At 41.7% G+C, this 24,023-nt stretch overlaps 1 non-coding gene across 1 annotated transcript; it reads right to left on the reverse strand.

Moving 5' to 3' along the window:
• Nucleotides 1–12,788: 12,788 nt before the first annotated feature.
• Nucleotides 12,789–12,896, reverse strand: LOC116870112. Its single transcript, XR_004383185.1, has one exon. It is a non-coding gene; the product is annotated as a U6 spliceosomal RNA (small nuclear RNA).
• Nucleotides 12,897–24,023: the final 11,127 nt, after the last annotated feature.

The following is a 24,023-nucleotide window of genomic DNA, read 5'->3' on the forward strand; positions in this document are numbered from 1 at the left end:
AACATTCTCTTCTTTCCTGTCAATGGCCTTTCTCTACTGCATATCCCTAAACTGCTCCTCTCTTCCTTAACTCAGGATGTTTTATATAAGCCTTAACTACCTGGCTTTGCTTTTGGGTCTCATATTCTCATATTTTTGTAGGGATCCCACACATATGAAATTAGTTTTTCTCCTGTTGATTTGCTTTGTGTCAATTTGATTATTAGCGCAGCCAAAGAATCTAGAAGGCTAGAAGGAAAATTTTCCTGCTCCTACAGGTATTAGAAGAGGCAACAAAAGAAGAGGGCACGACTGGCTAGGAGATGGGGGATACCTTATAAGGCTAGCAGGAACTATTTTCTAGGGTCAGGTAGGCTCACTAAAGCTGTTGACCACGACTGGCATATGTTAGGTGTCCACGACAGATGTTTCCGTAAGTGCAGGCTGACTTAGGGTTAGATTTGTGATGGCCTCGGCCACTGGGCAGCCTCCATTTGTGGGTCCTTAAAACAAATTTACTTTACCAGATGCACCTGGAAAGGACAAGGAGTCTGTAAAAAAAACTGAACACAGCATTCTATGGAAGGAAGGTTTTGGAACTGCCAGAACTTGCTTTTGAGTCTTTATCAGGAAACAACTCAAATTACAAGAATACCTCCTGTTCGACTTTGCTGACAAGCTCTGCCATCGACCCCTTGGAATATGGCTGCTGCCCACCCTGCAACCATCACTGGCCCAGGCCCAGGGGAGGCCAACGAGGGCCTCAAAGGGCCTTGTGTTACTGAGTTGACATAGACTAAGAAACAAGAAAGGAGTGCAGGTGATCTAAGGACAAGTCAGGAGATGGCTAACACTTCTCCGAGTCACAACAAGAGAGGCCATCAGAACACTGACTTCCAGAAAGTGAAGCGGGGAATGTCAGCATTCAGTAAGAGTCCCATAAGCTTCCTACCGAAGACCCCAGAAGAAGAAAACCTGATCGTGCAAACAACTTGCCACCAATAACTTCCTTTCTGTCCAGCAAGGAAAGTGTGGTCTGAGATGGCAAGAGAATAGAAGGGAAGACTGGCCATCTCCCATTGGCAGTAACTGACCACTATCTACCCAAAAGGCAAGCGAAGGGTAGCTGGGTCTTGGGGAACAGCATTCAGTCAGCTGCCCCGGATGCCGCCCTAGATGATACCAGTGCCGCTGCCAGCCAGGCAGAGCTGCTCAAGAATCCCATGGATAAAGGCCAGTCCTCCACCAGACCTTTGGGCACCTTTGGCCAAATTAAGAAAAAGTACTGCTCTGGGCAGCACCACTCCAAAGGTTCACCACCTGGCAAGCAGATGGTGTGCCAAATTTCCAACCCCTCAGCACTTCGGCAGATACACTTGCACAATATACTTTCACAATTACATGGTACCTGGACGGCAATCCATTGTCATTTTCTCAGGGCAAACGGTTCTCAATAACAAGGTTGTTTCCTAGTCTCAGTACCACAGCTAAGGGGCTCTTTGTTTAGTACATTAATATGAGCAAACAATGGGCCTCCATTTCCTCAACATTAACAGGCACATGGACCAGCTGTTACCAAGTCTTTTCAGCTCTGACACGTTATAAGTTTTGCATTTTTAAAATACATAGGTAGTACTTTGTGGGTTAAATTATGTTTTGACATATCTTCCTATTTGGCCCACAGAACAACCCTCTCTGAACTAGTTTTTATTATTTCCATTTTACATGAAAGGAGACCGAGTTTCAGAGTCAGAGCACAAGCCTGCCCTGCAGCAGCCCCTGGCCATATCTGTGTTCTGCGAAGTAAACACATTCCTCTCCAGGTTCCTTGAAAAGACTCACTGATTTATTCAGTCTCTGAATTGCCAATTCCCTTGATAAGGGTCATGCTCTCTCCTGCTGCTTGCCTTTTGCCACCTTCCTGTTGTTTTATGTCCTCAGTAAAGGATACCTTCCAAAAAAATTTCCGTCAAAGGTTAGGTTGTATAGTGATAAAACAGGACTTTTAAAAGAAGGCTTAACAAGTTCAAAACGTTATAAATAGTACAAAACCACATAACCTTACAAAAACTCTGGATGGATCAACTTAATACACCTAAAGATCTGAAAGAAATGCCCCTCCCAAGGTGAAAATTGGTGAGAATAATTTTCCTCTTCCTTTCTTACCTATATTTTCTTTCTTTTTCCTAAATCAAACACATCTTACCTTTGCATTCATAAGACAGAATTATAATTTTCATTTTTAAGGAAAGCTTAGTATTTTGACATAGTCATTCTAACATGGTAGCTATTTAAAAAGTATAGAATGGGGGCGCCTGGATGGCTCAGTGGGGGTTAAAGCCTCTGCCTTCGGCTCGGGTCGTGATCCCAGGGTCCTGGGATCGAGCCCCACATCGGGCTCTTTGCTTAGTGGGGAGCCTGCTTCCTCCTCTCTCTCTCTCTGCCTGCTCCTCTGCCTACTTGTGATCTCTGTCTGTCAAATAAATAAATAAAATCTTTAAAAAATATATTAAAAAAATAAAAAGGATAGAATGGATATTTCTTTTTCTTCTTTTTTTCTTTTAAGATTTTATTTTTACTTTTTTCTCATATACATTATTTTTATTATGTTATGTTAGTCCCCAAACAGTACATCATTAGTTTTTTTTTAAGATTTTATTTATTTGACAGAGATCACAAGTAGGCAGAGCAGCAGGCAGAGACAGAGGTGGAAGCAGGCTCTCCACTGAGCATAGAGCCCAACGCAGAGCTAGATCCCAGGACCCTGAGATCATGACCTGAGCCAAAGGCAGAGGCTTAACCCACTGAGCCACTCAGGCACCCCAGTACATCATTAGTTCTTGATGCAGCGTTCCATGATTCACTGTTAGCGTATAACACCCAGTGCTCCATGCAAACTGTGCCCTCCTTAATAACCATCACCGGGCTCATCCATCCTCCCAACCCTCAAAACCTTCAGTTTGATTCCCGGAGTGCATAGTCTCTCACGGTTCATCTCCCCCTCTGACTTTCCCCTTCATTTTTTCCTTTCTTCTCCTAATGTCCTCCTTGCTATTCCTTATGTTCCACAAATAAGTGAAACCATACGATAATTGTCTTTCTCTGCTTAACTTATTTCACTCAGCATAATCTCCTCCGGTTCCATCCATGTTGATGCAAAAGCTGGGTCTTCATCCTTTCTGATGGCTGAGTAATACTCCAAGGTATATATGGACCACATCTCTTCTATATCCATTCATCTGTTGAAGGGCATCTCAGCTCCTTCCACAGTTTGGCTCTTGTGGACATTGCTGATATGAACATTAGGGTACATATGGTCCATCTTTTCACTATGTCTGTACCTTTGGGGTAAATACCCAGTAGTGCAATTGCTGGGTCATAGGGTAGCTCTATTTTTAACTTTTTGAGGAACCTCCACACTGTTTTCCAAAGTGACTGTACCAACTTGCATTTCCACCAACAGTGTAAGAGGATTCCCTTTTCTTTTTGTATGTAAGAAATCTCTTCCCTCTCACTGCTTTCAAGATTATTTCCTTGGCTCTAAGATTTACAAATGTATTATTATATGTCGTGGCAGTGGTCTGTTCTCATTCATCTTGGGGGAGGTCCTCTCTGCCTCTAAGACACAGATGCTTATTTTCTTCCCCAGGTTAGGGAAGTTCTCAGCTACAGTTTGCTCAAATATATCTTCTAGATATCTCTCTCTCTCTCTTTCTCTCTCTCCACTCCCTCAGGGACACCAATAATTCTGATATTGGAACATTTCATTCCGTCACTAATCTCTCTGTTTGATTCCTTGGGTTTTAATTTGTTTTTCCCACACCGCCTTGATTTCCATCTTTTCTATCATCTTATCCTCTATCTCACGAATTTGTTCTTCTGCCTAGTTTACCCTGGAAGTCAGAATATGCAGCTTAGACTGCATTTCATTCATCACATTTTTAAGTTCGGCCTGATTAGATCTCATTTCTGCCCTTAGAGATTCTATATTGTCGTTAATATTTTTCTCAAGCCTAGATATCACCTTGATAATTGTTACTTTGAAGTCAATTTCTGACATCTTGGTTATATCCATATCCAGTAGTTCTGTGGGAAAGGCCACTTTTTCTGGTTCTTTCCTTTGTTGGAGGTTCCTCCTCTTAGTCATTCTGTTGAGGGATGGTTGAGGGAATGCACAGTCCAAACTTCTGACCACAACCCAAGCAAGATGCATCTGTTTTATAGGGACTTTAGGGTTGTCTGCCTCTTGCTCTTTCAACCTGTCTTCTGGGGGAGGGGTCTGCCGCACTGTTACTCAGGCAACCCTATCTGGGCAGAGCTGCCCTGCCCCTTGTGGTGGTGGTGGTGGGGGGTGGACAGGCTCAGTGAAACCGATTTTTTGTTTTTTTGGTTTTTTTTTATTTGACAGAGAGAGACATAGTGACGGAACACAAGAAGAGGGAGTGTGAGAGGGAGAAGCAGGCTTCCCACTGAGCAGGAAGCCCAATGTGGGGCTCAATCCCAGGTCCCTGGGATCATGACCTGAGCTAAAGGCAGAGGCTTAGTGACTGAGCCACCCAGGCACCCATGAAAACTGGTTTTGGGGGCTTTTGTTCTCTAGTGGCTTTCCCTGATGGCTTTCTATGTCTCTTCCAAGAGTCAGAGCAGAAATGACCATATCCAATCCTCCGTCTCAGAACAGAGAGACTGCAGTCTGACCTTCAGTGAGCCCTCCAGGCCATGCTGACTCCACTTCTGTCTGTGCTGCTAAGAACCACAGGGTCCTGGGTTGTGCATCCCACAGCAGCACTCTCAGCCCTCACTTCCAGGTCTGGGTATGTCTCTGTTCTTTGTGCTTCTAAAACCACCAACCGCCCCCAGTTCACACGCAAGCCTCCACAGCTCCAGGTTTCAGTCTGGGGGGCTGTCCTAAACTCCTTTCCCCGCGGCTGCTGGTCTGCGAGTCTGTGCCTGGTCCCTAGCCCAGGAGGCTTTTGTGCTCCTGTGTCATTTCACCTTCCTGGCTCAGGTGCCTACAGCAGCTCCTGCCCCCTTCCGTTTATCTTCCGATATCTGCCTGCAGAATCACGGCTCTCCACTTCATACCTGGAGAACAACAGCCGGAGATATTTTGTTTGTAGTGATCCAAATATATCTTTTTACATCTCAGGCTGATTTTGTGGGTGTTCAGAATGGCCTGGTAGATATCCAGCTCAATTCAGGGAACTGGTTGAAACTGGGTCCCCTAGTCTTCTGCCATCTTTCTCCTCTCCTAAGGTTTTATTTTTAACTAATCTCTACCCCCAACCTGGAGCTGGAACTTACAACCCTGAGATCAAGAATCGTGAGTTCTACTGAGCCAGCCAGGTGCTCCTAGACAGTTATTTCTGACCCTTGATATTTCTGGCCTCATTCTGTTCCCTCCTTCTCTGAGTGTTTGGTGTCTATGACCACTAGACCATGCTGAAAGCCTTGCCCCAAATACATTCTTTCTCTCTGGGTGATAGTGATGACTCAGAGATAAGGTTAAGTAAGGCTCAGGAATAGGATCAGAGAATGAATGAGATGTAGGAACAGGGTGAGCCCAAGCACGGGCAAAGTACAAAGTACTCCCGTGGCCAGCCCTCTGCAACCATGAAGAAACCTCAAGAATGTTAGCCAGTGCTAGATAGAAGGCATGAATGTGGAGTTGCCAGAGCAGCCCGGGCTGCCAACCTTTGAGTTTTTCTGAGGAGAAATAAAATTTTATCTCCTTTAAGCCACTGCCTATCTTGAACTACTATAAGGACCTAGATGTCATTCTAGTTAATAAGTAACATTACTCAGGCTTTTTTGTTGTTGTTCGGTTTATAGGATATAAAATGCTTAGGTACAGATAAGCTCACAGCAGAGACACAGTAACAGCTGCTTTATGGAATGTCAAGTGACAAAAATAATACAATTTAGCAACAAGTCTGAAGTCCTTTATTCAAGAAAAAAAAAATCCATGGATTGGAGGAGTACAGTTCCCCACAAGCAATGGAGCATCCTTCCTAAGAGATTTTGGGCAAGAGCCAGTTTTACTGAGTATTAGAAGCAGCAATGCATAAAAGGTCATGAGAAGCTGGGAATCTGGCTGGGAGGTCCGCATCTCCTCCTACAGCTAGCAGGTCCTACTTCCTAGGTGAGGTAAGTTAGCCAAAGAAGAGTTGGAGTACTGCCATTTGCATGCATTAGGATTCTTTGACAGGTGTTTTCTGTAACTTAGGTTTAGATTTGTAATGTGGGCTGGTCCAGAGGGCAGCCTCCATTTTCCGGTCCAATATATTAATTAATTAACTTTATCAGAAGATTTCAAATATGGGGGTCTGGGTGGCTCAGTTAGTTAAGTGTCTGCTTTCAGCTCAGGTCATGATCCCAGAGTCCTGGGATCGAGCCCTGCACTGGGCTCCCTGTTGGTGGGGAGCCTGCTTTTCCCTCTCCCTCTACCTCTCCCCTCACTTGTGCTCTCTTTCTCTTTCACTCACTCTCTCTCTAATAAATAAAATCTTTTAAAAAAATTTTTTAAAAAAGAAGATTTCAAATACTATTAAGACTAAAACTTTATGAGAACTTTTAGTAATTTTTTAAAGTGGCTGATAGAATTCTGAAACCACTTAGATGCTAGGTAGCATATGCTTCTTTATGGGGGCAATCAATTTTTTCAGACAAATGTGTATTTTTTTAAAATTTAATTAATTAATTAATTAATTTATTTATTTGAGAGAGAGAGAGAGAGAGCATGAGAGGGGAGGTCAGAGGGAGAAGCAGACTCCCCATGGAGCTGGGAGCCTGATGTGGGACTTGATCCCAGGACTCCAGGATCATGACCTGAGCTGAAGGCAGTCGCTTAACCAGCTGAGCCACCCAGGCTCCCTGTCTATTTTCTCTCCAACTAAATTATAAACTTCTTGAGGAAAGAGGTCAATCTTAAAACTTAAGTTGATATATTCTGATCTCTAATTTAAAAATTTCTCACCTATTAACATTAATGATTTTAGTTTTTTTAAAAGCTACTATTTACTGTAAGCACACATTTTAAATAAAAATATGGATATTTTAGTTAAAAACACTTAAGTAACAGACGATTTCAGGGCTGCTGGTATACATAACAAATAACTTTGCATTCCCCCACAGTGAACCAGATGACTATATAGTAGAAAGAAGACACATAATTATCTATTTTTAAACCTCAAAAAGCCAAAGGTTAAATTAAAAAAAATCAGAAGATTAAGTTTTATCTAGTTTTTCTTAGAATTTTCACCATTCATAATAACAAGTTAGAAGAAATAATGGGAAACAGACATTTCTGCAAAGAAGACATCCAAATGGCCAACAGACACATGAAAAAGTGCTAAACAGTACTCGACATCAGGGAAATACAAATCAAAACCACAGTAAGATACCACTTCTCACCAGTCAGAATGGCTAAAATTAACAAGTCAGGAAACAACAGTTGCTGGCAAGGATGCACAGAAAGGGGAACACTCCTACAATGTTGGTGGGAGAAACTCTTCATCTCAGGAAACAAACTGAGGGCTGCTGGGGAGCAGGGAGGGATAGGGTGGTTGGGTTATAGACATTGGGGAGGGTGTGTGCTATGGTGAGTGCTGTGAATTATGTAAGACTGATGATTCACAGACCTGTACCCCTGAAGCAAGTAATACATTATACGTTAATTTTTAAAAAAGAAGAAGAAGAAATAATGGGAGAATATAGCAACAAGAAAAGAATATAAATGGGTTGCCTAGGTGGCTCAGTCAATTAAACGTCTGCCTTCAGATCAGGTCATGATTAGGGTCCTGGGATCCAGTCCCACATCGAGCTCCCTGCTCAATGCGAAGTCTGCTTCTCCCTCTCCCTCTGTCCTCCCCAGCTTGTGTTCTCTCTGTTTCTCTCAAATAAATACAATCTTCAAAAAAATCTTTAAAAAAAGAAAAGAACATAAATGATATAACACAAAAGTGCAGCAACAACAGCAAACAAACAAAATAATAAAAAGCAGAAGACCCGGGAATGAATTCACCAAGGTATTTGCCCACTTTAAGACTTAAAAATGGGAAGCTATGGGAAACTCAATAAATAAATGCAGAAAAACATGAATAGGTGTTCTTGGATAGATAACCTCAACATCAGAAATGTCAATTTTTCCTAAATTAACCCATTCATTTCTATGTTTCCAATAAGAATGATGCTGGCAGAAATTTTAATTGGGGGAATGGGAAACTAGACAGAACTGGTTACAAAGTTCCCATAGAAGAATAAACAAGAAGGGGAGGAAAGAATTTTTTGAAAGAGAAGAGAAATAAGGGGAAATTACTCCTACCAGAGAGTGAAACATACTATAAAGTGACAATCGTTAAAACAGATTGGTATAGGTGCAACGATAGATACCTAAATAGAACAGACACTCAGCAATGGGCAAACAGTTACAAGACTAAAGGACATGATTAAGAATGGCATCTCAAATCAATGGAGAAAGATTAATTATTAAAGTAAATGATATGGGAAAAATGGCTAGCCACTTAAAAAAAATTGTAGTTGTATACCTGCCTCACACCTTATACTAAGATAAATTCCAAGCATAAGAAACAACCATAAAAGCACTCTAATAAACCACGGGATTGGCTTTTGACAAAGGTATCAGGATAGTTCAGTGTGAAAAGAACAGTCTTTCCAACAAATGCACTGCAACGACCAGGTATCTATATGTGGAATAGTGAAATTTGACCTCTACCTCCTAGCATATACAAAAATCAACTCAAATGAACCAAAAACTGAAATGTAAGAGCTAAAACTATAAACCTACTAGAAGGAAACAAAGGTGTAAATCTTTATGACCTTGGACTAAGCAATGGTTTCTTAAATATGACACCAAAACAAACAAAAAAAGAAAAATATAGATAAAATGGACCTCAAAATTTAAAATCTTTTGTGATTAAAAAGACACCATTAAGAAAGTAAAAAGAAAATCCATAGAATGGGGTAAAATTTTTATAAATTACATATCTAATAAGGAAACTGTATCTAGAATACATAAATAACTATTATAATTCTATAATAAAAAGACAATTTTTCCAATAGACAAGGATCTGACCAGACAGTTGTCCCGAGAAAATATATAAATGGCCAATAAGCACATGAAACCATGGTTAACATCATTAGCTATCAGGGAAACACACATCAAGAGGACAAAGAGATACAACTTCACACCTAATAGCACGACTCTTCTCAAAAAAGCAATCAATAAAACCTGTCGCAGATATGGAAAGACAGAAACTCTCACACATTCCTGGTGCATGTAAAGTGACATGGCCATTCTGGAAAACAGTCTGTCGGCCCCTAAAACAGTTAAACACACTTACCATATGATCCGGCATTTCTACTCCTGTGTACACATCCCAAGAGAAATGAAATGAAATGAAATGAAATGAAATGAAATGAAAAGAAAACATGTGTCCGCATAAAAATTTGTGAATGAGTGGGCACGGAATCATTAAGCACAAGAGCCAAAGAGTAGAAACCATCCAAATCGCCCACTTACTGAAAACTGGATAGCATGCTCTATCCACAGGTGGAGCATTATTCATCAATAAAAAGAAATGAAGTACGGGTCTATACTACGAGACAGATGAACCTTGACAACATTATGCTAAAAAATTAAAGCGTTATGCTAAATGCAAGAAGCCAGTCAGAAACCACCACCAATTAAATAATTCCGTTTATACAGAATAAGCAGAAGAGACATCCATACGGACAGAAGGTAAGTGAATGGTTGCCTAGTTTGGAAGACTGGAGTAAAATGAGGAGCGAATTCTAACGTGCACAGGATTTCCTTTGAGGTAACGAAAAAGTTCTAGAACAGACTGTGGTGATGACTGCACATCTTTGTGAATATAGAAGAAGTTACTGAGCTGCACCATTTCAATTGATGAACTGTATGCTACATGAACTATCGTTCAATAAAGCTTTTGTTTTTAAAGAAAAACAACAGGAGACTACATATAATTATGTAACTATATAATGTTCAGTGAGGAAGGCTTAGGAATGATGTGAACTCAGAAGCCACAACAAAAAATAGGAATAAACTGATCCATTAATAAAAGGTAGGGATATAAACAAAAATTTTCATAGAAACATCACCATATATAAAGTCAGTGTCAACAACAAAGTGGGCAAAATATTTGCAACTCACATTACGAAGACTAATTTCCCTAGTAAACAGGAATGGCCTCAAACCAATAATCATCCAATGGAAAAAGTCCATCAACAGACAGAACACAGAAAAGAAAATATAAGTGCTTTTTAAATACCCCAAAAGATGCTCAAAATCAGGAATAAAAAGAGGATACAAACTAAAACTAAGAAATCTCATTTTTTCACCTACGTGATGGTCATATGTGAGAAAACCTTCCCACGTTCTTCTGTTGGTGAGAGTCTGCCCAACCCACCCCCGCCCCCAGGCATTCTCAGTCCCTGCTGATGGAAGTGTAATTGGTACAGCCTCTCCGGAGGGCAGGTGGCACCGTGAACTCCCGGCAATCCCACTGGTGGGGATTTGTGGCACAGACAAGCCTGAGCGCTCAGGAGATCATATGCACAGTAGGTTACTCCTGGGTACAATCCTAGTCCTAACCAACAGGCTGGAAGCAACCAAACCTCCGTAAGCAGGGAATCGGTTAACTAAGTTACAGTCGACTCCTATTGTGAAACCCCCTGCATTTGTGAAGAAAGAAAAGACGCTTAGCGTGCTGGCACTGAGCAAGGTCTATTCTGACATAAAGAAAGAAAATGCAGAATGGCGATTATGGTTTTACTATTTATGCAAAAAGAGAATGGGTTGGGAGGAAATATAAATATGAATTTGCTTGAAAATGAATTACCCTCTGGAGGAATAACAAGAAACCATTAATATTTATTGTGCCCTCCGTAGAGGGCAGGGACAGAGACTTTTTCTCTTTTTTTAGCAAATAGCCTTTTGTACCCTTTGAGTCCCGTGAATGTTTTTAATATCTTATAAATAAATAAATAACTATTCTTGCTATTATGCTTGGTCACTGGAGGCTTAGATCCACTCGGCATCAAGAGCCGCAGTAAATCCAACAGCAACAGAGAGTCCGCGTGAGGTTACACTCGGGAAATGGATGTGACACACTAAGGGAAAGGGGATGAGCAGAGCAGTCGTTCTTAACAAATAAGCATACAGGATTCCCAATTAAGTGCAAAATTTGGATAAATCATTTTTTCTATCATGCAATATTTAGGACATATTTACACTGTATTTCATCAGACAACTCTAGCTCTGAGAAAATGCTTAGGCTGCACTGGACAGCTAATCAGAAACACGACTAGCATAGGTCCCTCTCCAGAAGAAGGGTCCACATGCCACACTGTCCAGAGAAAGAGCTGACATGGATTCTTCACTCACGGAAGTAACAGCTTGACCCGTCATCGTCCCGAATCCCCACTGATGTATGAGATCATTTAATGCAGGCATGAGCAGCTTATGAACAAAACACGGAGCACAAGGAGTTACCATCTTCCAAGAGAAAGAGAAAACCAGAGTGAGGGAAAGACTTAGAAACCCAGTCCATGAGGAAAAAAAGATGTTTTCATATTTCAATTTTCAACTTTTTAAATTCAGCAATCCCAAGTGCAAAGACATACAATGACCATGGTTCTCTGAAATATTTTTTCAAAGCCAGCTGACAGGTTTCCTCTCAGCTGGAGCTGAGTGTATGAAAAACTAAAACCTGGTATGTGACAGCCAGAATCCAACACTCCTGATATTTACTTCCTAAGGGTCTTGCTTTTGGTAAGGTTTGCCCACAGTTACCCATCTCATAGCAGTGGAGTTCATTTTTGATCCTGGAAGAAGTCACTGCATGAGCTGTCACCCATGGACTCAGGTCAAGGCAGAAACACACCAGTGGCCACTGGCCGGCCTCCCAGGACTGGGAGGGATTATGTACATGTCACACGGGCTTGTTCAGACGATGACAGGAGCCAGCATTAAAAATGCCTGGATAGGACAGACACCTCAGGACTGGACAGCAAACTGGTCACACCACCTCTCCGTCTGCCCTCCTCCTCCCAGTCTTCTTTCTGATGTCCATCAGTGTCCCCATACTCTCTCCCCTACGCTTTCGACTGCCGGCTCCAAGCCAAAGTCATGGCTCCCTCCTTAGGAGGTGTCCTGAGGCCACATTATCGCCAAAAGTCACAAGCTGTATTCAAAAAACAATTCGCACTATAGAAACTACTATTTATTTCATCATGTCTCCAACATTGTACATGCATTAGTTTGGTGCTCTAACTCCCATTACATTATTATCATCCCCATTTCATAGACGGTAAAAGGGAGGCTCAGAAATACAAAGATGTCCAAGAACTGGAACCCAGTTCAAGTGTGGCTGATACCAGAGAATATGTTCTTTTCACTACTGTGTGCTGCCTTACGTCTCTCTGTACTTAAAAAAAAACAAAAAACAAAAAAAAAAAAACAGCTAATCGAGTTTTCTTCTAAGTTATAAAAGGAATAAGTATAATAGAAAATCTAAGCAACTAGGTCTAGCAGAATGGGCTTGTGTTACCTGCCAGTCCCTCTCTGTCACTCCTCCTCTCTGCCAAGCGACCTCACGGTGCCATCATCCCTAGGCATCTCAAAGCCCAGTTTCCACACATCATATTGTAAACTACAGGGGCAGGGACTTGGACTGGTTGCCACGCTCACCCCAGAAACTAGAGGAGAGGATAGGACATGCTAGGAGCTCAGATGTACTGAATGGATACATGCATGAATGAATGAATGGTAACTCTTTCCTTGAATGAGTGAGTTTGCCTGTCAGCCCTGTGCAGGGGCCACGTTTATCATCTCTGGATTGTTCTACTTTTAGTATATGTGCTGCTGAATAGAGCACTCTCCTTGAATAAGCAAGAGTTAACTGTGATGCCTAACTTTAAAATTCAAATTACTATGAATTTTTAACATGGATTTAACTATTTTACATTATGTATCTAATTCTACTTTGTTTTTTATTTGCATACATGAAAAATGACATATGGTATTGCAGCACTGTTAATAATAACAAAAGGTTGGAAACAACCCAAATGTCAATGTCAACTGACAGGAAAGTAGTTAACAAATTATGATCTATTCTGGTAATGGAATACTATGCAGCTATAAAAGAGAATTTTATATACACACACATATATACAAATACTATATGGATACATACATGTATATATACTATTATGAATAACATAATATAGAATGTATATGCATAGATACACAAGTGTATGTATTATGTATATATTGCATACAGTGCACATCATATACCACATGCATACATACACACATGTATACATATATACACACACACTAGCATGTATGTTATGCACACACACTGATATTATCAGAAGATCTTTGGATACTAAATGAAGCAAGCAAGCAAGGTCAGTGTCTATAGTAAGACACCTTTCGGAAGAAGACAGGATTCCTGCTTGCTTGTATTTGCAGAAAGAAATCATGGAAGCACATAACAGAAACAAAGAGAAGTGGCAGATGTGGAGGGTGGGAAAAGGAATTGGAAGAGCGGGGAGACATGGGTGGGAGCAAGACTTCTCACAGAGTATGCTTTTATATACCTTTATTCTAGGTAATGTGATGTTCCGTCTTAGACTTCTTACGTTAATCCACTCTGACGGCAGAGAGCGCCCCGAACAGCCTCCCTCCCCACGCCCAGGTCCACTCTGAAGGAGCCGCCGGCCACTGTCAACGCCCACAGCTCTTCTTTCTGGTACTCGCCTTCACCTTTTAAAATACAGTTCTTAGCATTACCTCTTGAGTTTTCCATCTCGAACTATCTTCTGCATCTTTACACGGGTGCACACACACTTGCCCTTCCCTACAGTATCCCTCCTGGCCACATCACAGTTTTTTCCTCCATTTACAGTCAGTGTATCAGAGAGGGAATCCCTCTTCACACAAGAAGGAACAGGATAAAAAATACCAGTTTCTCCTGGTACGATGAACAGCTTCCAAGCACAGCGTGCATTCTACGATGGAGTCTAAGAAAAGCACCACAGAATGAAGGGCCTCCCAGACTCCTCCGCAGACGATGCTGTCTGCTGTGGTGCGTGCTCATTACCCTGTGTCTCGTTGTGCCTTACACTCTCCTGAAACACTATTCGGATACCAGGTTTTACAAAAATTGGTATAAGATGGAAGATTCATTTTTTTTTTTTATTTTAGTTATTTATTTGACAGAGTGAGAGACTGTGAGAGGAGAACGCAAGCAGGGGGAGAGGGAGAAGCAGGCTCCCTGCTGAGCAGAGAGCCAGATCCAGGGCTCGATCCCAGGGCCCTGGGATCACGACCTGAGCCGAAGGCAGACGCTTAGGGACTGAGCCACCCAGATGCTTGTGAAGATTTTTTTTTTTTTTAGATTTATTTACTTACTTGAGTGAGAGCACAAGTGGAAGGAGCAGAAGAAGAGGGAGAAAGGATCTCTAGCTGACTCTGCGCTGAGCAAGGAGCCTGGAATGAGGCTCAATCTCACAAGCTTGAGATCATGACCTGAGCTGAAGACAAGAGTCAAAAAAAAAAAAAAAAAAAGAACAGAAGTTGACCCTTAGAAGATAAATGGACAAACCCAGACACTCCGAATCCATTTGCACAGCTTCCTACATCCTTTCACAGAGTAGAGATGGAAATTTAAAAATTAGGTTGCTCAGACTTCCTGGCACTTAGGATTCTGACTGCAGTTTAGAACCCCTGAAATACATTCAAGTGAGACTGGAAGTTGGACATGAAGCCTGGGCTCCCTCCTAATGTCCCTCAACAGGAAAGGAACAGTGAACTTGTGGGGTTTGGCCACATGGTCCTGTCCTACTCAAAGTTGGGCTCAGCCTCAAGAGCTAGACAGTGCACCATCCTATAGCAAGTCCTGTCTCCCTTTACATCTCCATCAAATTGTCCACCGAGGAGAATAAGAATAAAAATGAAATGATAAAGTTACCATGTCAACCTCATTCCATATACAAAATAAATCTTAGATGAATTACAGATCTAACTGTGAGATGCTAAGTTTTAAGATTAAAAGAAAATATAAACAGAAATATCTTTATAACCTTTGATTAGGAATAGGTTTATTAACAAAACCCAAAAAGCAAAAAATATAAACAATACAGAAATGATTATATACAAATTTGTTCATTCTCAGATATCTATTGATTCCTCAACTTGTAAATGGAATCTATAGAGACTTATCAGTAATACCATACTTAACGGTGACAGACTTTTCCTCTAAGATCAGAACAAGATTAGGATGTTTTTACTCTCCCTCCTTCTATGCCACACTGTACCAGAGGTTCTGGGTGGGACATTAGCAAGAAAATAAAATAATAAAATAAAATAAAATAAAATAAAATAAAATAAAAGCATCCAGATTAGAAAGAAGTAAAAATATTTCTATTTGCAGATGACACAATCTCACACTGAGAAAATCCTAAGGAGTCTATGAAATACTATTAGAGTTCAGCCAGGTTGCAAGATAGAAGATCAATATATAAGTCAATTGTATTTCTATAGCAATAAACAAGCAAAAATAAAATTAAGAAAACAATTCCATTTACCATAACATCATAATGAATATATATATATTTGGTAATAAATTTAACAAAGTGTAAAAATCAGTACTGTGAAAGCTACAAAATATTTTATTTTTTAAAGGTTTATTTATTTATTTGACACAGAGATAGAGAGTAAAGGTAGGCAGAGCAAGAGGGAGAAGCAGGCTCTCCACTGAGCTGGGAGCCCGATGTGGGGTTTAATCCTAGGACCCTGGGACCATGACCTGAGCTGAAGGTAGCTGCTTAACCGACTGAGCCATTCAAGCACCCCGAAAACTACGAAGTATTTTAAAGAAATTAAAGAATACCTAAATGAATGGAAAGACAACCTATTTTATGGTTTGAAGTGTTGAATATGATAACAACAGTCCCCAAACTGATCTACAGATTCAATGCAATTCCTGTCAAAATCATGACTGTCTTTTTTGCAGAAATTGGTTGTAACATTCATACAGAAATACGAGGTACCCAGAACAGCCAAAAAAATCTGGGGGAAAAAAAAAGAACAAGATTGAAGGATTCACACTTCCCAATTTCAAAGCTCACTACAAATCTATAGTAATCAGGACGATATGGCACTGGCATAAAGAAAGACACATAGATCAGTGGGATAGAACTGGGAATCCAGAAATAAACCCTTATATTTCTGGTCAGCTAATCTTCAACAAAGGTGGAACAACTGAATAAGGAAAGAATAGTTTTTTCAATAAATAGTTCTGGGGAAACCGGATAGCCACATACAAAAGAATGAAGTTGGACCCCTACCTCACACCATATACAAAAGTTAACTTGAATCAAAGACCAAAACTATAAAAGTGAAGTCTATAAAAACTCTTTGAAGAAAACATATGTATCTTTGTGACCTTGGATTAGGAAATGGTTTCTTAAGTATGGTAGCAAAGGCACATATAACAAAAGGAAAACCAGACAAAATAGATTTCACCAAAATTTTAAACATTTATGTTTCAAACCATACTATCGAGAACATCAACACACAACTGACAGATGGCAGGAAATATTTACGGACCATATATTTAATGAAGGACTTCTACTTAGAATTACAACTCTACAGTTCAAAGACAAATAGTCCAGTTAAAAAAAAAAAAAAATGGGCACAGGATCCGAGCAGACATTCCTCCAAAGAAGATACATACTGACCAAAGAGCACATGAAAAGATGCTCAACATTATCAGTCATTAGAGAAATGCAAACCCAAACTACCATGAGATACCCTTTCACACCCACCAAGATGGAATCACCCAATACCTCTAACAAATGGGTCGGGGAGATGTGGAGAGATGAGAGCCCTTGTACATTGCTGGTGGGGATGTAAAATGGTACAGCCTCTCTGGAGAACACTTTGGGCGCTTCCTCAAATGGTTAGGCAGTTACTAACTCCATTCCTAGGTATGGAATTGGAAATATATGCCCACACAAAAACCTGTGCAGGAATGTTCATAGTAGCATTATTCACAGTAACCAGAAAGTAGAAATCACCCAAGTGTGCACCAACTCAAGAATGGATAAACAGGGGCAGTTGGTTAAGTGGGTCACTCCTGGTTTTGGCTCTGGTCATGATCTCAGGGTCAGGAGATCGAGTCCCACGGCGGGGCGTGGGGTGGGGGGCGCTCTGCGCTCAGCAGGGCGTCGGCTCAAGATTCTGTCTCTCCCTCTGTCCCCCCACCCCCCTCACACACGCACTCTCTTAGACAAATAAAATCTTAAAAGAAAGAATAGGTAAACAGAATGTGGTATCTAGTGGTATATCCAGACAAGGGAATGTTATAGGCAATAAAGAGAGGTGAGGGTGAATCCTGACAACACTGTGTCAAGTGAAAATAGACAGTCACAAAAGGTCTCACACATATCATGTGATCTCATTTGTATCAAGTGTCCAGAACAGGCAAATCCATAAAAATAGATAGTAAATCAGTGCGACCAGGGACTGACAGGAGGGACTGCTTATTGGGTCCGAGGTTTTTTTTAATGAGGTGATGAAGATTTCTGAAATTAGACAGGGTGAGGTGTATATATATCTGGGAACATACAGAAACTACTGAATTATATACTTTGAAAGAGTGAATTTCATGGTATGTAAATTATATCTCAATGCAGCTGTTATGAAAGTGTATCGGGGCACGTGGGTGAGCAGTTGGTTAAGCGTCTGCCTTCAGCTCAGGTCATGATCTCAGGCTCCTGGGATTGAGCCCCGTATCAGGCTCTCTGCTCAGTGAGGAGCCTGCTTCTCTCCCTCTGCCACGCCCCCAGCTTGTGCTCTCTTTCTTTCTCTCTGTCAAATAAAAAGTCTGTAAAAATATAATTTTTAAAAGTGTATTGTGCACCTCCATACACAAGGCAGTATTCTAGGCTCTGCTGATCCGGTTCCCTCGAGGAGCTTATATTCCAGTGGGAGGCCCAGATAGAGTACGTCCCAAGATACACAAAGAGTCTGCAGGTTTGACGGTACAATTGGTCTTGGCAAACCGTGCAGACTTATAGAGAAAAAGAGAGGTTCCAGAGGAAGAAAAAAAAAAAGAGGCTCTAGGAGGCTTCTAAGATAAAAGTTCTGATTTTCAGGAAGGCAATAAAGGGGATTTCTAGAAATTACAGATTGAGAGCACTTCAGAAAGGAAGCAATGACCAATTCATAAGCGCAGGGCAGGAGAGCAGAATGCAATTGTCTCTCTCTTCTTTCTACTTTTCTGTTTTCTAAATTTTCTGTAATACAACAGTGATATATCTTCAGTGACAAAAGAGGACTTTCTCTTCTCTTTAGCTGGCTATTGTTAGGAGGCTGCTAGATGGAAAGAATGCTATAGGCATGACAGGCTATGACAGGATACCCTACGTGCGCGGTGGAGAAATGCACCGTGAGAGGCCACTGCCAGCTGGCCGTAGTGACTTCCTGCTCAAAATGTCTGCTGGGGATTTAGAGCTCAGTCATAGCCATAGACAGAACGATAGTGAGGATAAATTAGGAGGGAGGGTGGTCAGGTCTGCGTGAACATATTTCCTTCCCTCCCACCTTCCTGCAGACATGATCATTGCCTGATAAACAGATCAGGATGAAGGAATGAATGATACAGGGAGGGATCCACAGCAAAGGGCCTTCCTAAGTCAAGAACTGTGGTCCTGGCAGAACTAAGAAACCAACAGGATGTATAGCTTGAAAACTGGGGTTTCCATCCAGGACCATGGTAATTCTGGCTACTCTGTGACTAGAGAAAAAGGCCACTACTTCCAGCAATGTCATCTGCTCATTCCAGTTCAGGGACCAATGTCATGGTCTTAAAATACATAAAACCGGAGTGCCTGGATGGCTCAGTCAGTTAAGCATCTGCCTTCAACTCAGGTCATGATCCCACAGTCCTGGGATCGAGTCCTGCATTGGGCTCCCTGCTCAGGGGGGAGTCTGCTTCTCCCTCTGCCTCTGCCTATCGCTCCCCCTGCTTGTGCTTGCTCTCTGTCAAATTTTTAAAAATCCATAAAATTATCTGACAAACTATTAGTTAAAACCCACAGATGATGTGGAAGAGGAACATTTAATTGGGTGGGTCATTTATACTCACTATTCAAAATGTCTTAAATAGGGGCGCCTGGGTGGCTCAGTGGGTTAAATCCTCTGCCTCTGGCTCAGGTCATGATCTCAGGGTCCTGGAATCGAGCCCCGCATCAGGCTCTGTGCTCAGCGGGGAGCCTGCTTCCCTTCCTCTCTCTTGTGATCTCTGCCTACTTGTGATCTCTGTCAAATAAATAAATAAAAATCTTTAAAAAAAATGTCTTAAAGACCACAAAAAAACAGGATAAAAGTTCACCAGAATAGTGGGGAGGGGGGAGCAGGCAGTGCTAGAAGGCATCGGTAACATAAGCAATGAGAACACCATACAGTGGCATCCAGCTTCCTAAAAACCTAAACTTCCTACGTAGATAAATTAGCAGATTTTTGCCTTTATAAAATCTAACTTGTTCTATAAGAAGCAATGGTTGCAAATGTCATGCATTTTCTTTCTTTTTTTTTTTTGCTTTCAAAGCAATAAGTTTTCAGAGTAACCCTCTCTTTTCCTGTCTCCCAGCCTTGAGTTCTCTTCTTTAAATTGTTTAATTCTAATACGTCATATATGATTCATACAGAACTTATGAAATGTAAAATCACCCCGCAGGCTGTTATTAAAAGCCAAGGTCCAGAATACTTCTTATTTCAATGTCCCCATTAGGTACTCAAGAAAGTACATGCTTCTTTAATATGATCCTTGCATTTTACCATCTGTGTCAGTTTCCTGGGGCTGCTGTAATAACATGCAACAAACTAGGTGCCTCAAAGCAAGAGAAATCCATCCCATCGCCGTTCTAGAGGACAGCAGTCTGAAATCAGAGCCCGGACAGAACCCTTCCTTGCTTCCCACCAGCTCCCGGTGCTGGATGGCAGTCCCTCCCATCCCTTGGCTTACAGTGACATCACTCCTGGCTCTGCCTCTGTTGTCCCATGGTGTCCTCCCTGTGTGCCTCTACGCACTTACATCCACATCTCCCTTATAGGGACATCAGTGTGAGTGATTAAGGGCCCACCCTGCTGACCTCATCTGAACTCCATGACCTCTGCAAAGGCTCTGTTTGCAAATAAGGTCGCATTCCACAGGGAGAGAGGTTAACTCTTCACCCTATCTTTTGAGGGGACACAGTCCAACCTGGAACACCATCCTTTGTACTTTTCAAAAGACAGGCTTTCTGGAATTTGCCCCCTTATCCTAACCCATGGAGTACCAAGAGGAGAGAGCATTTTCTAAGTGTAGGGGTGAAAAAAGCCAAATTTCTCACGGCGAGAAGAGAGAGGAACTCTGGCCTTCAGATGCCAGGGGCTTTCTGTCATGCCCGCATGCCAACACAGAGCCAAGGTGAAAGGTAAAAAGTAAAAGGTAAAAAGACATTTATATTCATATTTATTTATGCATCCATTGGCCAGCTGCTAGAGTATTTTACCATCTTTCCTAAACTCTGCTAAGTTAAGACATTGCCTCCCAGCCCTCACACCGTAAATAACACCAGTTTTGTATTCTTGCAGACTCTGCTCCTACATTAAAAAGAAAAATTCCAGCACGTAAAACCTTGAGTGTACATTATGGGGCTTTAAATAATCTCCCTTAATTATGGAACTAGCTTAGTTTTCAATTGTTCAGCACTTTTATTTCTCCCTGAATTCAATCCCTACCTAATGGGGCCATCACTGCTACCCAAGTAAATGTTTTGTCCTGCACTATGATAATTAAACCAGCACCTTCCGAGCACCTAGCAAGAGCGGGCCAACAGGCGTACAGGACAGCCCCATCAGTCCTAGGTGACATCTGGGGCCCGGGGCTCAGTGCTTTGTGTGTCAGTGAAAGCGGATCTGCTTTGTGTCAAAATCTGAACACAGCTGGTGATTACTGTAGGGTCCAAGGGTGGGCTGTCATGTTGATTATTTTAAATAAAAGTTACTTAAGAGACAGCCTGTATAATCAGGACACTCAGACGTTTCTCCATCCCCCAAAAAGCAGGAAACAGATCTCCCACGAGAAAGGCACCCCTCTGAACCGGGAGGTAAGGAGACATCCTCAGCACCAGAGACAGGAAATTCAGAGCCTTAGAAGGCTGTAATAACCCCTCTTGTTACTGCTGACTAGTTGACTATCTCAGCCCGAATTCTGCTTAGAATTCCTTACTAATCAAAGCTTCCAAAGATAAGTTTTTTCTTTCTCCTATCAATTTCTCAAAGATTTATTGTCTTTTCGTCTAAAAAATATAAAAGCTACCAGCTTTGGTCACTTCTTCAGGTCTCAGTTTTATCACTGGGCTTCCATGTGCACATGTAATAAAACCTGGATTTTTTTTTCTGCTGTTAATCTGTCTCTTGTCAATTTAATTTTTAGTCTAGGTGTAAGATCGTGAAGGGTAGAGAAGAATTTTTCCTTCTCTTCATTACTAAACTTCTGAATCTGGCAAACCATTCATCCATTTGGAGGCTGTTCAGTTTTTTAATTCTATTTATCAGCAGGCCTGTGACCTGCTAGCCAAAAGGTTTTCCTTTAGAATTTAACTTTCTGGGGCACCTGGGTGGCTCGGTGGGTTGGGCATCTGCCCTCAGCTTGGGTCATGGTCTCAGGGTCCTGGGATCCAGTCCCTCGTTGGGCTCTCTGCTCAGCAGGAAGCCTGCTTCTCCCTCTCCCTCTGCAGCTCCCCTGCTTGCGCGCGTGTGCACTCTCTCGCTCTCTGTCAAGTAAATTAAAAAAAAAAAAATCTGAAGAAAAAAAAAAAGGAATTTAACTTTCTAGGGGCACCTGGCTGGCTCAGTCGGTGGAGGGTGTGACTCTTGATCTCAGGGTCATGAGCTTAAGCCCCACATTGTGTGTAGAGATTACTTAGAAATACAAACTCTAAAAAAAATTTAAAAATAAAAATTTAACTTTCTGGCATTAAGCAAATAATTGTTCACTTATTCCCTATGATAGCAAAAGAAAGAAAGTACTGTCAGCTATCAGTCTATCCTTCTAACAAGAAAATAAATGGTTTATAGTATTTATCATCACCATCATTAACAGAATAGCCATTGATAATAGTGCTTACAGTCACAAGGTAATTTTATATACTTCATAGCATCCGAGCCGAGCCTCCCCATAACCATCTGAGAGGTAAGAGATTCTGACCCTCAACAGGTGTACGAACATTTTGGATGAATTGGCTAAAGAAGTTAGTTTCCAGTTTCTCCAAAACGAGTCTTGAAGTTTTCAACGGGTCGGGAACACAGAAGATAAAAGCAAGCCCTGACCTTTCCCACTCCCAGCAGTCTGCCTGGACCCAGAAGGTGAGGAACAGTCCCGGAGTCACACCCCTTCACCCCGGACCTGCGCAGGCCTGGAGAAGACGCCACTCAGGGAGCCCCCGCAGGACAGTCAGGGTGCTGCTGCTGCGTCTCCGGGGGGCATCCTCACAGGCAAACAAGGGAGACGGAAGGAGATCTAGACAATACACTCGGCTAGGGGCTAAGCCGAGATAGTAAAACTGGGCAGCGTTTCAGTACCACAGTCTACACCCTAACTTTCTCCACTGGAAGCTGATAAGGTAAAATAAGTTCTAGAAAACCTGCGCCAATCAACACAGAGGATTACCCAGGATTTTACTGGCAACTGAGATAATGCCTTACAATTACAGGATAAATGACGCCCTATTAGGAGATCAAACAGATTTAAGGGAAACACGATCCAGCCAGCGTTGGGTTTTAAACACAGAAAGGGCACTGGTGTGGAATGGGGAGAGCAGATTCTGTGGGGCCCTCCGAGGGCAGATCAGGGAACAAGGTGGAGAAAATACAGGCAGAGAGCAAGGACCAACGCCCCCCTCCACCATCTGTCAGCTTTCTAAGAATCATACTGGTGAAATGGTTGGAGAGGAACAGGAGATGTTTCCGCATTATTAAATCCACTGCATTAATGCAAGAAACACCGACATCAGGGTTAGTACGACCAGGCTGCTGACGACCAGCAAAGTTCCTCGAAGCAGCAGCATCTCTGCGCAGAGCAGACAGATACACAGCTTGACGGGCACGAATGTGAGAGATCCCATTCCCAGGCGTGGCCAGCAGCATGAAAAGATGTGACAGAGAATCCATCTCTTTTTTAGCAGAATTACACAGACCGTACTGACAGAGATGATGGAAGAGTGAGTGGGGGGTGAGACGTGGTTCGCCCTAGGAGGGTAACAGATGTCAAAGACGTTCGCAAAGGAATGGAGTATGAATTAAAACTCCGCAGAATGCTTTCGAGTACTAAATAAGATTCATTTGCAAAAAATAAACAGGAAAAACTATATAAGGATATTTGGGGAATTAGAAGAAAAAGTAAAGGTAGATTCTAATACTCATTATAAGGCAAAAGCCGTCTAAAATATAGGAACTAAAATGGCATTTTATTATGGCTCACTCCGTAACTAACTAGGAACAACAACAACAACACAACCCAAACACAATGGGATAGGAATTATGATGTAATAAATGCTATTGTGGCGACTCTACGTTACACATGAGAGGAAGATTTACCTGAATGTTTGAAAGACAAACAAAATAATGTCAATAGGGAAAAAAATGAAGGAGAAGGAGGGAACACAATTTGGTTCCAAATGCAGAGCCAAAAGTAAGTTGGGACAATTATGGAATTAGATACTACGAAATACAAGGCAGATAAACACAAAATATTCAAGTTCCATGGAATTAAAAAGTGTTCTCCAAAAAGCTTAATTTAATGCCTGTTATGAATGAATCCAGCACTCAATGTTGGGAATATACAGACGAACAAGGCGGGTTTGCCAAGGATGAGCCTGGCAGACCAGCATGGGGACCTTCCTTCCAACAGACGAATGGCCAGGCAGGACACAACACACACACACAC

This window comes from Lontra canadensis, unplaced genomic scaffold (assembly GCF_010015895.1).
Source record: "Lontra canadensis isolate GAN:19392208 unplaced genomic scaffold, GSC_riverotter_1.0 scaffold21, whole genome shotgun sequence".
NCBI classification, from domain to species: Eukaryota; Metazoa; Chordata; class Mammalia; order Carnivora; family Mustelidae; genus Lontra; species Lontra canadensis.